The sequence below is a fragment of the Zeus faber genome (genome assembly GCF_960531495.2).
Source record: "Zeus faber genome assembly, chromosome: 16".
Taxonomy (NCBI): domain Eukaryota; kingdom Metazoa; phylum Chordata; class Actinopteri; order Zeiformes; family Zeidae; genus Zeus; species Zeus faber.
Window position 1 is genome coordinate 419,492 of NC_137202.1, and position 15,391 is coordinate 434,882.

Genomic DNA, 15,391 nt, shown 5'->3' on the forward strand with positions numbered 1-15,391 from the left:
GGTGTTTGAGAGACTCTGGTATGACACTCTTTGGGCCACCATGAGGAAATATAATATAGGCAGGAAACTAACACAGACCATCCAACAGCTATATGCCAAAACCACCAGTGCCGTCCTAGACCAGGGCCAGGTTAGCCAGTGGTTCCGTACCACTGCCGGCGTCCATCAGGGATGTCTCTTGTCACCGGTACTGTTCAACATATACCTTGAATGCATTATGACAGAAGCCCTCAAAGACCACCAAGGGACTGTTAGTATAGGAGGACGTACCATCAGCAACCTCCGATTTGCCGATGACATCGATGGCTTATTAGGAAGTGAGAGAGAGCTGGCGAGCCTTGTGAATAGAATGGACACAGCATCATCCAGATATGGCATGGAAATTAACGCTGAGAAAACTAAAATCATGACCAACTCCATCCAAACCATTGACATGAACATCACAGTAAATGAGAATAAACTGGAAGAAGTCAACCAGTTCAAATATCTTGGAGCTACCATCAGCGAAGAAGGCTCAAGGCCTGATGTCCTTGCAGGGGCATCGCAAACAACAGCAGCACTTACCAAACTAAAATACATATGGAGAGATAAGAACATCAGCCAAACTGAAACTACTGCCATCTTTAGTCTTGTCCATCTTTCTCTACACATGTGAATCATGGACTTTGACAGCAGACCTTCAGAGAAGGATACAGGCGCTTGAAATTAGATGGACCACATTACCAACACAGAGGTCCAAAGACGTATTACAGCAGAAAAAGGCCAATATGAAGAGTTGCTGACCACTGTAAGGAGAAGAACGATGCAATGGTATGGCCATATTACCAGAGGCAGTGGTCTCCCAAAGATAATACTCCAGGGAACAGTAAGAGGCAGAAGTAAGTGAGGCCGACAGAAAAAGAATTGGGCAGATAACATCACAGAATGGACAGGAAAGAACTTTGCCATGACCCAGACCCTTACCCGTGACAGAGAGACGTGGAGAAGGACAGTAACCAGCTCCATCATGCAGCACCCCTATGACCCAGAGGGTTACGAGACATGAGATGAGATGAGATATGTAAATAGTATAGTTGCAGTTTATGGTATAATGGTGTGGGGTTGGTGTGGTTTGAGCAGCTACACCTGTCCTGGGTCTAGGTAATTGGGGCCCAGGATCAGAGTGGCTGTACACCTGTTGCTCGTTGGTTGGTCTAACGAGGAACAGGTAAAACTCCCATCCCCACACACACTCAGGAGAGGAGGAGCCCTTTGTGTCCATCTGCTCCAGGGATTGTTCTATCAATCCCCCTCTCCACAATAAACTTGCGTTATCTCAACCCCATCGTATGTGTCTCTGTACAGGAGAGCCCTGATTACGTCACTCTGGTGGTGTGTGGTAGGCGAAACTGCATGTACTGTATATAGTTTATATAGCAGCAGTGTAGTCAAAACATACAATAGGCATCACAGCAGTAGTCCAAAAATTATACAAAGTATTATATTGATGAATGAATGAATGAATTAATTCAATAATTAATTCACTCCACTTGATTTGGGAGAAAGTTACCGTGGCCAATCAGATCGCTGGATTTCCAGTCCAAGCGCGCAGCTCTCCTCCTCTGCGGGGCTACACATACAACGCATTATTAGCTCATATCAAGTGTCCATAGACAATCCACTGCTTAGATAATGATCAGGGGAAGGGGCCCTACTTCATCTAGCTAAATAAATATGTAATTTCTCAGCTTATTATCACAGATCACAAAGGATACTGGGAAGGCCGCACCTGGTGGGTGGAAGCATTGTGAGGCCAGGTCCTGGACAGAGGCACAAGGATGCTGCTCCCATGCACACATGCAGTGCTTGAGGGATGGGAAGAGCTGTAACATGCGGTCGGTGATCAGGTTACACTGCTCCGAGCCTGAGAGCTCACAGCCAGCGTCTGGGAAACACAAAGGAGGAATTGGATTCAACTGGAAAAACTGGGTGTGGTGTAAATAAGGGGAGTTTCAGACAGGTGTTTTAACAGAAACTGTGGTGCTGCTGGTGGTTATCCTGTGATGATTTTGTAGTTAAACTAATGATCATAGTTGAACGGGTCGATTCCAACGTGACAGTGTTAGAAAAGTAGTGGCGTAAAAAGAAATTCTAATTACATTTCAAATATCTCTATTTTTTACTCAACTACAATTCAAATATCTATACTTATGTATAATATCTATAAGTGTTTTTATTTTTACACTTTTGTATCTTTTATCACTGATATATGATTTGAAATGTAGTAGAGTTAAAACTAGAAATATTTCCTTTAAAATGTAGTGGTTGGAAACGTCATAAAGGTCTCCTAAAAAAACAATTAATTGATTTTGTTTTTATTTCAGACGTTAAAGAAACAATAGATGAGAAACATGATTAATTTATGATTGATTTATTGATTTAGATATCTATGTATTTGAATAGATAGATAGATAGATAGATAGATAGATAGATAGATAGATAGATAGATAGATAGATAGATAGATAGATAGATAGATAGATAGATAGATAGATAGATAGATAGATAGATGGATAGATAGATAGATAGATAGATAGATAGATAGATAGATAAATAGATAGATAGATAGATAGATAGATAGATAGATAGATAGATAGATAGATAGATAGATAGATAGATAGATAGATAGATAGATAGATAGATATATAGATAGATAGATAGATAAATAAATCTAATGATAAACAGCAAATATAACCTAAAAAAATAACAGAAAAACAAGTAACAAAGAAAAAAAATAGGAATGACCTTAAACATAAACGGGAAAATGTGGTCGGATGCAACAACTAATGTAATAAACAGCAGAAAGATTACTCTAAAGATGGGAGGTTGTGTCTTCCAGCATCACAGTTAAACTGGGAAACCCAATTGGACGTTCGGCTTCCTCGCCCCTGAGCCTTGATTAGTATCACCCTGCTGATAAATAAATACATCACCTTTATCAGTACAAGTGCCGTGGGGGAATTGTTCTTCTTCATTGCAGAGATCAGAGAGGCAGGAGCCCATAGAGCAGGGTGGAGGAGAGGGGGAGCTCATGAGGCTCACACGGTGCAGGACCACTGGAAGGAGGTGCTAGAAGGGTTAATACTGGTATACTAAAATAATAACAACACAAAAAAATAAAAAATAATATATATGTATATATATATACTGTATATACAGTATATACACCGATCAGCCACAACATTAAAACCACCACTAATAACCACTAATACTGTGTAGCTCCCCCCTGTGCCGCCAAAACAGCTCTGACTCCACAAGACCTCTGAAGGTGTCCTATATATATATATACACACACACACACACACACACACACACACACACACACACACACACACACACACACACACACACACACACACACACACACACACACACACACACACACACACACACACACACACACACACACACACACACACACACATATACGGGACTCACCCAGTATGAGGCACACAGGCTGCATGGTGCTGATGGTCCTGCTTGTTTTGATGGAGCTGATGGTGGTGATGGAGCTGATGGTGCAGATGGTTCTGATAGTGCTGGTGGAGCTGATGGAGCTCTCTGGTGGAGGACGGACGCTGGGCACTGAGCGTCATGCTGCTGTGACAGCACTGTGACTGTGACTGTGACTGTGACATTGTTCTCCCAGAAATAAAGACAAATAAAGCCCCTGATGCTCACGGCTGTTCAGGGCTCTACTGTCATAATAAATAAATATTATAATAATTCAAATAAAAAAATTATGAATGAATAAATAAATGAATTATACATGAATAAATGTAAAAAAGTAAATAAACAAATGTAAAACAATAAATAAATGAATAATAAAATGTATAATAAATAAATAAAAATGAAACAAATAAATAAATAAACGCACATACACACACACACACACACACACACACACACACACACACACACACACACACACACACACCCACACACAAACATATTAAACCTATATAAAAAGTTGGCTTTACACAGAACTGACGCATTAAATAACCAGGCATTCAGTTATTTCTTTTTACTTTTGAAGTTTTGGTCCCATGATTTACACATTCAGCACTGTGATTTAACTTCAACAGCAGAAGGTCACTTTGCAACTCAATTAAAAATCTATTTTCTGGCATGAATTTAAGAACTAATTTCCCTTTTCCTTTGGTCCTTTGGTCCATGAACTCCATTCAAATCAAATGGAAAATAAAAGCAGATTTTCCATTGTCTGGCATCAAACTACACAAGTTCTGCCTGATTCTGACCAGAATTCGACAAATTTTTAATTGTCTGGGCACAATTGTCGTCTTTATCCTCTGTATGGGGTCATAATGGGTGAAAACCCAGACAAAAGATCAATCATTTTTACATTTTAGCTATAACAACTTCTTGAGGTTGTCGAGGTTCTGTTAAACACATCATTTTATATTTACACTGATGAAGAAATTTCCAATTTTTCAATTGTAAATGTTAGACCAGTTAAACATATTTAAGTCAAAACCTTTGCATTTGTAAATTAAAGTGCATTGAGAAATTTGGAGAAAAGATGAAAAGAGTGTTCGACATACAGAACAAAAAACAGGAAAATGTACTATATGCAGTTATCATTGAGTACTGTATTGATGTGCAGTACTACATTACTGTAATGAGAGTAGATTTCTTACTCATCCTCATTTCATCCGGACAATGGACGCCACTGCGAACCTGCTCAAGTTTGGTTGTACTCTCGGCCTAGGTTCCCTCATTGCAGGACCATGGTCGACTACATGTCAACCAAGGTTGCCCAGATTATGGTTCTCCTTGGTCTTGCTCTTCCTCTTCCTTGTCCTCCTCCCCCCATCCTCCTCCTCTTACTCTCACTCCTCTTGCTGTGCCTCTTTCTCCTTATGTTGGCATCCACTTCTCCGAAATGCTCACCTGTGGCCCTGTTACAGTAAAGCTCTGATTGCTAATTAAACAATTGTGCAACATGTGTTTGCTCGTGTGCAGAGTCGGTGTGGATAGTAGGAAATTTAAGTTCAGCATTTTGGATGGCAGTGTATTCCATGTGAACACAAATATTTTATTCATGAAGATTGTGCCAATTGTAGAGAATTGTGTAGCGTTTTGAAAAAAGTGTGGTTTCGAACTGCAATCTGAGTGTAAAGCAGGAAATGAGCTAGCATTTTAACAGAGTTGGTTCAGGTGATTGGGAGTTACAGGTTGTGGTCATTGTGTCTCACGTACCAGTGTTAATGTTTAAACAATTGAGAAAAATGCAATACAATGAAACTTGGTACACAAACGCTCCATGAGACTGTGGATTACGTTGAGGCATGGCACCAATAGCCGCACCTTGTGGCCATTAGTAAAACACCACCATACTATTTATTAACTGCCATAGATTCAAGATTCAAGATTCAAGAGGTTTATTCGTCACATACATATACATACTTTCATACATATATGCAGTGAAATGTCAATGCAACGCACCCGGTGATAACACAAAATATGTCCTAGACTGAACACAGTATCTACCTAACAATTTCTACTTGACCAATTAACTGATTCCTAAAAGGTAATGCAGTAAGTCGAATGCATTAGAATAAAATAAAAATATATAGAATAAGATAAAATAAAATAAGAAGTCAAGGGTAATGCAGGGTGGGGGTACAGAATAGATAAAGGGAATAGGCTTATGTATATGGGATAGACTTATGTATATGGGATAGGCTATTTATGTATATACAGATATGTGCATTAAAGTGGCATGTGAATAAAGTGAGGTTGTGTTTGTGAGATATACAGCACAGTATACAACAGTACAGCGAAGCAATACGGTAACACCGAACAACCCAGAACAGTGACACACTATGTGGTACAGTATGCTACATACGCTATGCTACAGTAAGGTAGTGGAGCCTATGTGTGTGGCTCGTTGAGGACCCCGGTGAGGTCAGCATTGACAGTTCTTATGGCTTGTGGGAAAAAACTCTATCTCAGTCTCTCTGTTCTCGCCGTGTGACTGCGGAGGCGATTGCAGCTGGAACAGTCCGTTGTTGGGGTGGTGAGGGTCCTTCATGATCCTGTGGGCTCTGCTACTACACCTCCTGGTGTATAGGTCCTGCAGGGAGGGGAGTGTAGTTCCAGTCGTACATTTAGCTGAACACACTCGCAACTTGCAGCAGCTGGCAGCAGGCATAGCTTACTCTAGCTCTACTAGTTGAATGTATTATCATTTATCATTTAATATTTCCATTATGTCTGTTATGTCCATTTTGACTTCCGTCCATTCATCTTTTCACGATAGGCAACCTGTAGCCAGGCTTGTGCTCTGGATGCACTGCAGCAATTGCACAATATCGTTCGAAATAAAATGTGATATTTATGTTATAAAAATCCTGTTACAAAAATTACAGTAAGGCACGTGCGATTATAATCTATATTAATTCAAAGAATTTTAAAGGATTAACCGTTTGCCCAATTGGTGTGCATGAGGAAAGTTATAGCAGATTGGTAGGTTTCCAGGTTGTGCTATGAACTGTTATGATAGGAATCCATATTTCAATGGCCTGGATTGAAAATGAATGACCATTTAATCCTTTAAACCCCTACCTGTGGGCAGAGACTCCCACAAGTGGCACCTGAACAGGGCTCGGGAGGGGCACGGCGCCCCGGAGCTGATCCGCTGGCTGCGGAAATTCCTCACAGACCTGGAGGAGGAGCGGGACTTCCTCTGCTGCCAGTTGAAGCGCGTCCTCACCAGTGTGAGTTCCCGGGAGCACAGCACAACCTGCTGCTGGCCTGCCACCGCCAGCCAGGAGCCTGCCAGAGGACAATACCTGTGTCCGACTGAAGAACCCACGCAGAATTTGACGGGTACCCGGCCCATCGCGATGCCACGGAGGAGAATATCCTGGGGGCCTGCTGCGTCTGGCCCCAGGACCCACGCGGGATTCGGCGGGTCCGCAGCCCGTCCCGGCGCCCCGGAGGGACACGGCCAGGGCTCCGGGACCCACGGGCGTCGGGAGATGCCCGTGGGTCCCTTTCCTGCACGATCCCCCTCCCGCTGGCCAGGGGGAGGGCGGATGTCTACCATCTAGGTCCTGTGGTGCCGCAGGACACTGTCTCCCCTTCCCATGCTGTCCCCTCTCTGTCCCCCGTCAGCTCCCAGGGCAGTGCTGCTGCGGGAAATCACAGAGCTGCACAGAGTCTAGGGGCGGCCTGGCCGCGACTGCCCCAGGACGAAACTTGGCCTGGTGATCCGGGTCGCCGGCCTTCTGGACCCCTCCCCCGGTCGGGAAGGGGCCTACCAAGTACAGGTAAGGCTACAAGGGGGGAGACATCAGGCTTTGCCGGACTCGGGCTGCTCGCAGATGATGGTCCAGCAATGCCTGGTTCGGCCCGCGGCTTTGGTGAAGGCGTCACAGGTGGAGGTTTGTTGTGTGCATGGGGATGTTCAGACGTATCCGATGGTTCCGGCTCGAAATTCGTTACAAGGGAAAAAAGCATAGGGTACAGGCTACGGTTAGTTCCCGACTGTCGCACTCCTTGATTTTGGGCACCAATTGGCCAGGGAGAGAGGCTCGGGGAGTGCATTCACGGTTGGTAGGGAGATGTGAGTGTTGCGCGGTGGCGCGGAGGGGGTCATCGGCGGGCGTGACGGGTGCAGGGGCAGCAGATTCCGAAGTGGGATCTCCCCTGGTCCCCTTGACCTTCCCTATCAACGATATTCCGCTGGAGAAGTCGCGGGGCCTTTGAGGGGGTAGCTAAAGTCGATGGGGTATTGATGCGCCCAGAGAGCCATGCTCTCTCACCCTTATTTTTCGGTGATTACAGACAGGTTAAATCAAGTGAACCATGACACTTAGACAGGAGAGGAGATAACCCAGTTGGGAAATGCTCTTTCAGGTGGCTCACCATGACTTGATGCCAGGTCATGTTGGTCACGCTAAAACACAACAGCGGATAATGGCCCGCTTCTATTGGCTGGGCATTTGGGCAGATGTGCATAAACAGTGCAATGTGCGTCCTGAGTGCCAGTTAGTCAACTCTCCGGCTACGCCAAGAGTACCATTGAGGCCCCTCCCCCTAGTCAAGGTCCCGTTCGAAAGACTCTGTATGGACCTCATCGGGCCGTTAGACTGCAATGCCCACGAGTATCGTTTTGTGTTAGTCCTAGTGGATTATGTAACCGAACGCCGCGGCAGAGCGCCTCAAAGAGAAGCGCCTGGAAGAGTACGCAGCCAAGAATGCCAAAAAGCCAGCGCTCATCGCCAAATCCTCCATCTTGTTGGATGTTAAACTCTGGAGAAAGAAACCCAGTGCCCCTGCGCAGTATTACGGCCAAAAGTGTGGTGCTGGCCCTGTTTCAGGTCATCTCCCAAGTCTGGATTCCGAAGGAAATCCTGACCGACCAGAGCAGTTCCTTTATGTCATGTACACTAAGAGTTACCATCCTCAGACCGAGGGTCTGGTGGAGCGCTTTCATAAAATGCTGAAAAACATGATTTATGATTCATAATTCAGAGACTCCCACACGTACATTCAATGTATACAATCTAAAACAAAGTCAAACCCTGTGGTCGGCACCAAGTTCAAGTTCAAGTCCAAGTTCAAGAGATTATTTGTAACATTCATACACATACGGTCGTACATATATGCAGTGAAATGTCATGACACCCGGTGATTACTACAGGTGAACAGGTAAGAACCTATCAATCACAAAAGACAGACAAGTAAGAGTCTATTGATCAAAAACAGACAGACATGTGAGGGGTAATTCATCAAAGTAAATGTAATCTAAGTAATAACACATCAGTCTGCCAACCATGTCCCTGTTTGAGATGTTTTGTGCAAGGCACAGAAAGATCCATGAGCATCTGGTTCTGGAGGGGACAGAGGGGCAGAGGGACAGAAGGATGGAGGGACAATAGGACAGAGGGACAAATGGACAGAAGGATGGACATAGAGAGAGAGGACTGAGGGACAGATGGACGGATGGACAGAAAGACCTGGGAACAGAGAAGCAGAGGAACAGATGGAGAGAATGATGGAAGAACTGAGGTAGAGAGGGATAGAGGGATGGAAGGATGGACAAACAGAGGGGCTGGATGGAGGGACATAGGAAAAGTGTAATGGTGGGACGATGAGCCAGAGGGACAGAGAGGGAAAGAGAGACAGAAAGTATGGTAGGACAAAGAGGCCGAGTGACAGAGGGGTGGGGGAACAGAGTGACAGAGAGACAGTGGGACAGAAGAACGGAGGGACAGAGGGACACAGGGTAGAGGGACTATACTACAGATAAAAGCGATTTTGACAAAAGTGTCTATTAAATGACATGATCAGTGTTTAATTTGTAAATCAGGAGGTCCCGGAACACAGAGAGGTTCTCGATCCGGCAGGGGGAGAAAGAAAGTCACGGAACGCATGGGGGCGGGGTTTAAGCTGGCATGCGCGGCACGGAATGCACAGGGCTTTTTTTGTTTTGTTCAATTAGGAAGCGTAATAGGGCTGCCACCTGGAAGTCGACAACTCCAATCATCAGTCGGAAACCCGTCAGTCGACTGAGATTCTTCAAGTCAAGCAGTCGTTTTTCTTGTTTGTCAGTCAGTGTGCATTACAATAACAGGATAAAACAGATGGAAGCTTACAAAATACGCAGCGATAACATTTCAATGAGGAATTATAAAAAAGGGGAATCATAAATATATTTTTATATGTGTGACTCGTCCGTGTCTAAACACGGCTCTCCGTCCTCCTCGTTCGCCATGCCTAGTTCCTCCAAATAAAACAACTAAAAACAGTGTGGGGACAGGGCACGGAGGAACAGGAACTCGTAGACTCGTGAAGATTATTTTCTGCAGATAACGTATGGAGAGGGGGTGATTGGGGAGAGAGTCACAGAGAAAGTGTCCCCATTGTGCACGGTTCCGTTCCATACCCACCTGTTTCGTTCCGTAAAGAAACGTAACATAAAAACACTGTCCTGGCGCGCTGATCCTGGTTCGCCCCATCACTGGCTCAAGCATTGCTAGCGAGCACAGTGTCTGTCACGTCATAGAGGGAGACAGGTGCGAATCCGATGAGACTGACAACATTCTGAGTCGGGTACAGCCCTGAACAATAATGATCTCAAAACACAGTATTTCTATTTGTTTTGTTTGTGGAAATGGGGAACTCGGAGCTCGCCGCTTGAACCACCGCTCCGCAGCTTTTGCGGAGGTGCTGGATCCAATCAAATAGGTGCAGGTCCCAATCTGGCAGGTCCGGGAACACGTTCCGGCATGTCCATTATGATGTCCATATAATGTCCATTAAGACTTATGTGCATTATGAATGTCCATATAATGTTGATTTTGACGTGCTCCTCATGTCCGTTATGACTTGCCCATATAATTTCCGTTATAACTTCTATATAATGTCCATTATGTTCGTCCATATAATGTCCTTTATCAGAATCAGACTCTAATTTGTTTAGAGTCTCATTTCATGCTGAGTATCGATTTCTACATACCATTTCTCTACAGACAATTATAAAAAAAAAGCTTAAAAGTCTGAAATGAAAATGGAAAATGAAATAAAATAAAAATAAAATAAATAAAACAAAAATAAATTGCCAAATATACAGAAATAGCGAGAAATACGGAACAGCTGTTTATTGTGGCATCTACATGATTTGTTTTGAAATCCGCGACACATTGTCCATGTTGTTGACTTGCGTGGACAGGGATTTGCGACTGTCTGTACTGGTTTTGTTCCTGTTCCTCTTCTTCCCACTCTGGCTTCGTCCAAAATGGTGGCAGGAAAAGGCAGCTTTGAACTCCTTCCGAAACTTCCCTGCAGAGGAAAAACAAAAACATGTGACAGACGCAGAGCATGCAAGGCACAAATTAAAGGAGGATTGATTTCATGGAATATGAACTTGTGGCTTTATTATTTATTGCACAGGGCAGGAAGCATTTCATGTTTTTTCCTTTGACCAGAGGTGGACGGTTTTGATTAATAATGCATACATTACTGAAAAAGAATTACTCATTCATCTCTTTCAAACGCCTTTCAAAGTCAGTGCCTGTCAGTGACTTCATAAAGCGTAATAGATATTTCAGATCGTTCTGAGCATCCTCTTCAAAGAGCACACCTCTTGGTGCTTGGTGCACTCACCACTCAGGAAGTTGTAGATGATGGGGTTGGCGGCGCTGTTGGCGTAGATGAGCCAGTGAGAGAAGGTGAACCAGGCGTACACTGTTTCTCTGTCGTTGGTGTTCTTGAACGTCCCAAACACTCTGCAGGTACAGGACGATAGAACAACATGCACCTCACATTTTTTTCATCATTCAGGCCATGTGAGTGTAGAATTTATAACTTTTATATGTGGACATTCAATGAGGGTGTGTATGTTATCTTACATGAATTCTATTTTTATTTTTTTACTTAACTTTTTTATTTTGTTATTTTTTTTCGGACAGTTGAACTTATATATATATATATATATATATATATATATATATATATATATATATATATATATATATATATATATATATATATATATATATATATATTTATTTATATACACACACAGTGGAACCTCGGATTACAAGTTTAATTCGTTCCATGACCGAGCTCGGTTTATGAATGGTTTTGCAAATGAATTTTCCCCATTGAAATTAATTGAAATATAATTAATCCGTTCCAAGTCCCAAAAACCACCAAAAATCACCTCAAAATCGTTTTTTATGGATTTTAAAACAGAAAAGGTGTAGTTACACTACACGCGTTCCTTTATCATGTTAATCAAGCAAAAAACGCACAAAACTAAAAGAAAAACACTGGGAAAACACAATAGGAATGCTTCCACAACGAGATATCCGCGTGAACTGAGCGAGCGGTGGCAACGCTTGTCGGGAGAGCGTGTGGGAGCCTGGCGGTCGCTGTATGAACCTCGCTCCTAATGTGGATTTCCACTAGTAAAACAAGACAAAAAATTGCACGAGCCTCGGCCCATAGAACAAATTACTCGTTAACTGGTACACTCATAATGCAGGGTTCCACTGTGTATATATATATATATATATATATTTTTTTTTTTAAATGCTAATGTTCTGCACCAGAACAAATTTCTAGTCTACAGTATTTACTGATTCTGATGAATACGGACACTATCATGCCGCTTTTTACAGCATTATACTTACAAGGTTTTTCTAAATGTAAATGTCATATACGTGTAATACAAACAGCGTGCTAAGTTATATATAAAACAGCATATATTAAAACTATATTGCTGTATGAAAGTGTCCATGTCCAACATTAATTTACAAAGAAAAATGAACTGTCCATCATTCCAATAACCACGTGTTCTGAAATATAATAACTTCAACATTTGCACATAAATAAACCCCCCCCCCCCAAGCTAATGAATGAACGGAACATCGAGTGGATCTCCAGCAGCTTCACCTCTTCATGATGTTGAGCACGCTGATGGGCAGGTAGCACAGGGCGAACACACACAGAACCACCATCAGCATGCAGGCGGTCTTCCTGCGCGCCCGCACCTGTCTGATCTCAGCGCGCACAGTGCTGGCTCTGACCCACACTGACTCCGCGGGGCCCGGGGCCGGAGACGAGCACTGGAGGCACCTCCACTTCCTCTGCATCACCGACGAGCTCCCGGGAATCTGGAGTCAGAGACAGGAAACAGATGAAGTATGACTAGAGCTTCAAGGGTTCCCCCTGTGGGAGCATGGCAGGTATTGGAACACAGTAAGTTAGAAGTAAGGTTAAAAAAAAAAAAAGGCCTAATGCTTGAACCTTTTTGGATCATTGTCGATCAGTGTTTCCAATCCTTTTTCTGCCGCCGAAGAAATAATCGCACGGCACTAAACCACTATGCTGTTATCCACTCACAAACATCAAAAATTATGGAACTGTGGTTATTATTATTATTACAGCTCACAAACTATTTTTTCATCACAAACAAATCTTTCAAACGAGTCGGGAGTTACTCCGGCAAAAGAGTAAATCTTTGACTCTCAAATTGAAAATAATCACTGAACTAAATTAACTTCCAAGGCAAAAAAAGCTCAAGTGATTTGGCACAATTCTTATTGAATGAACTGATTGTGAGGGAATTAAATGATTCTTGTGAGTCTTCCATTCATAACTCAGAGCCGAACCGACTCTTCCTAATCTAGTTCATCATTTTGGAAGATCTCCTTCGCTCGCCGTGCATTACAACGACACTGAGTGACTCGTCAAGAACCGACTCTCAAAAAACAGTCAAACCTTTCTTCACTAATAATACAGTAGTTCTCACTTTCAGAGTGAAACCAGCTTTGATCAACACAGAGCTGCTGTTATGTTGGAAGCTGATGAATTTGATGGATTTACATTTTAATTACAACCTTGCCATTTTGATTTTGCCATTTTGAGCTAGATTCCATTCTTAATTGTTTGAAGTAGAATTTGAAACCTTATCATGGTGAGCTCTCACAGCGTTGGCAGTAGCTGTTGAACCAAATAGGTTTTGTGACATGGAGGGTATGAACTCCCACCTGTTGGCGCCAGAGCTTGTGGCAGATCTGGATGTAGGCCAGGACCATGAGACACAACGGAGCGAAGTAGGTGACGATGAAGAAACAGGTGTGGTAAACCTTGGGATAGATGTCACCTGTGGAATGAACACATTAAATGCTATTTTCCATAGAATTTAGAATTACACTATTTCCAAACTCAATCCTTCAAACTTTCTCAAACCTGTTTTCTGCTACGGCACAATTTTTACAATGAAATAATCCCACGGTGACACCGCTGTTAACCACTGAAAACATCACACATGAAACACATAGAACTGTGCTTATTATTATTATATTATTATTATTATTATTATTATTATTATCATTTCATTATTATTGTGATACAAGACTCGATGCAATGTTTGCTTTAAGAATGCTGATGGAAAAGTACAGGGAAGGCCAGAGGGAGTTGTACTGCGTCTTTGTGTATTTAGAGAAAGTATATGATAGGGTGCCGAGAGAGGAAGTGTGGTATTGCATGAGGAAGTCGAGGGTGGCAGAGAAGTACTTAAGAGTGGTACAGGATATGTATGAGGGCAGTCAGACAGTAGTAAGGTGTGCAGTAGGTGTGACGAAGGCATTCTAAGTGGAGGTGGGATTGCATCAAGGATTAGCTCTGGGCCCTTTCTTGTTTGCAAAGGTGATGGGCAGGTTAACAGATGAAATCAGGCAGGAGTCTCTGTGGACTATGATGTTCGCGGATGACATTATGATCTGCAGCGAGAGTAGGGAGCAGGTTGAGGAGAGGCAGGAGAAGTGGAGGCATGCATTAGAGAGAAGAGGAATGAAAGTCAGCAGGAGGTAGCAGGCAAGAGGAAAAGAGAAAGGCTAAAGAGAAGGTTTATGGATATGGTGAGAGAGGTCATACAGGCGGTTGGTGCAAGGGAGGAAGATGCGTAGAACAGAAGGTATTGGAGGCAGATGATCCGCTGTTGCGACCCCTAACGGGAGCAACCAAATGAAGAAGAAGAACATTGTGATGCAAAACTCGCAAACGATTTCTTCGTAGCGAACAAAATGTTTTAAATGACTCAAGAGTCTGGAGTCACTCTGGCAAAACTCAGAAACTGAAAATAATTAATGGGGAAAAGGTTGAGGAATAAATTAGTCCAAGGCAAAACAATGTATAGGTATTTGGCATATTTCATGTTGAATGTGACTCTATTTACACTTCCCATTCCACCAAAAGAAATCATTTTGACAGAATCAAATCAATCTTAATGGAATAATGGGATTCCACTCCATCCAATTTCACCACTCAGAGCTGAACCATGCTCTTGTACTCTGACTCAAACCAAGAGTGAGTAACTAGTCAAGAACCAAATGTCAAAAAATTGTTTAATATTTCATCACCGCTAAGACTAAGTTCACACTGCAGGCAAATGTAGCCCACATTAGATTTTTTGTGACTTTATGTGACTCAGTTATTTATGTGAACAGTCAAAACCGAATTCATTAGACTTTTACGTCACTTGTGTTTTCTGTGTTTAAGAACATATCGAAACAAATGACCGAATGGGGCCACAGAGGAATGTGGCTGCAGTGTCAAAGAAACGTTAAGAGCCTTAAAGCCAAGTTTAAAGAAGCGAAAGGCTTAAACCAAAGAAACAGTCGTGGTCAGATCACCTACCTGTTTTACAGTCAACTTGACCGTATTTTGCATGTGACGTCTTTGTTATTGTTCTGCACATGCCGGTCAGTTCAGGACCATGACCCAATCACAGTGGAATCTGAAATTGGCCCCATTAAAAAAAACAGAAAAACCACAAACAAAAATAAAAAAATAATATCTGTGATCGGAGCAATA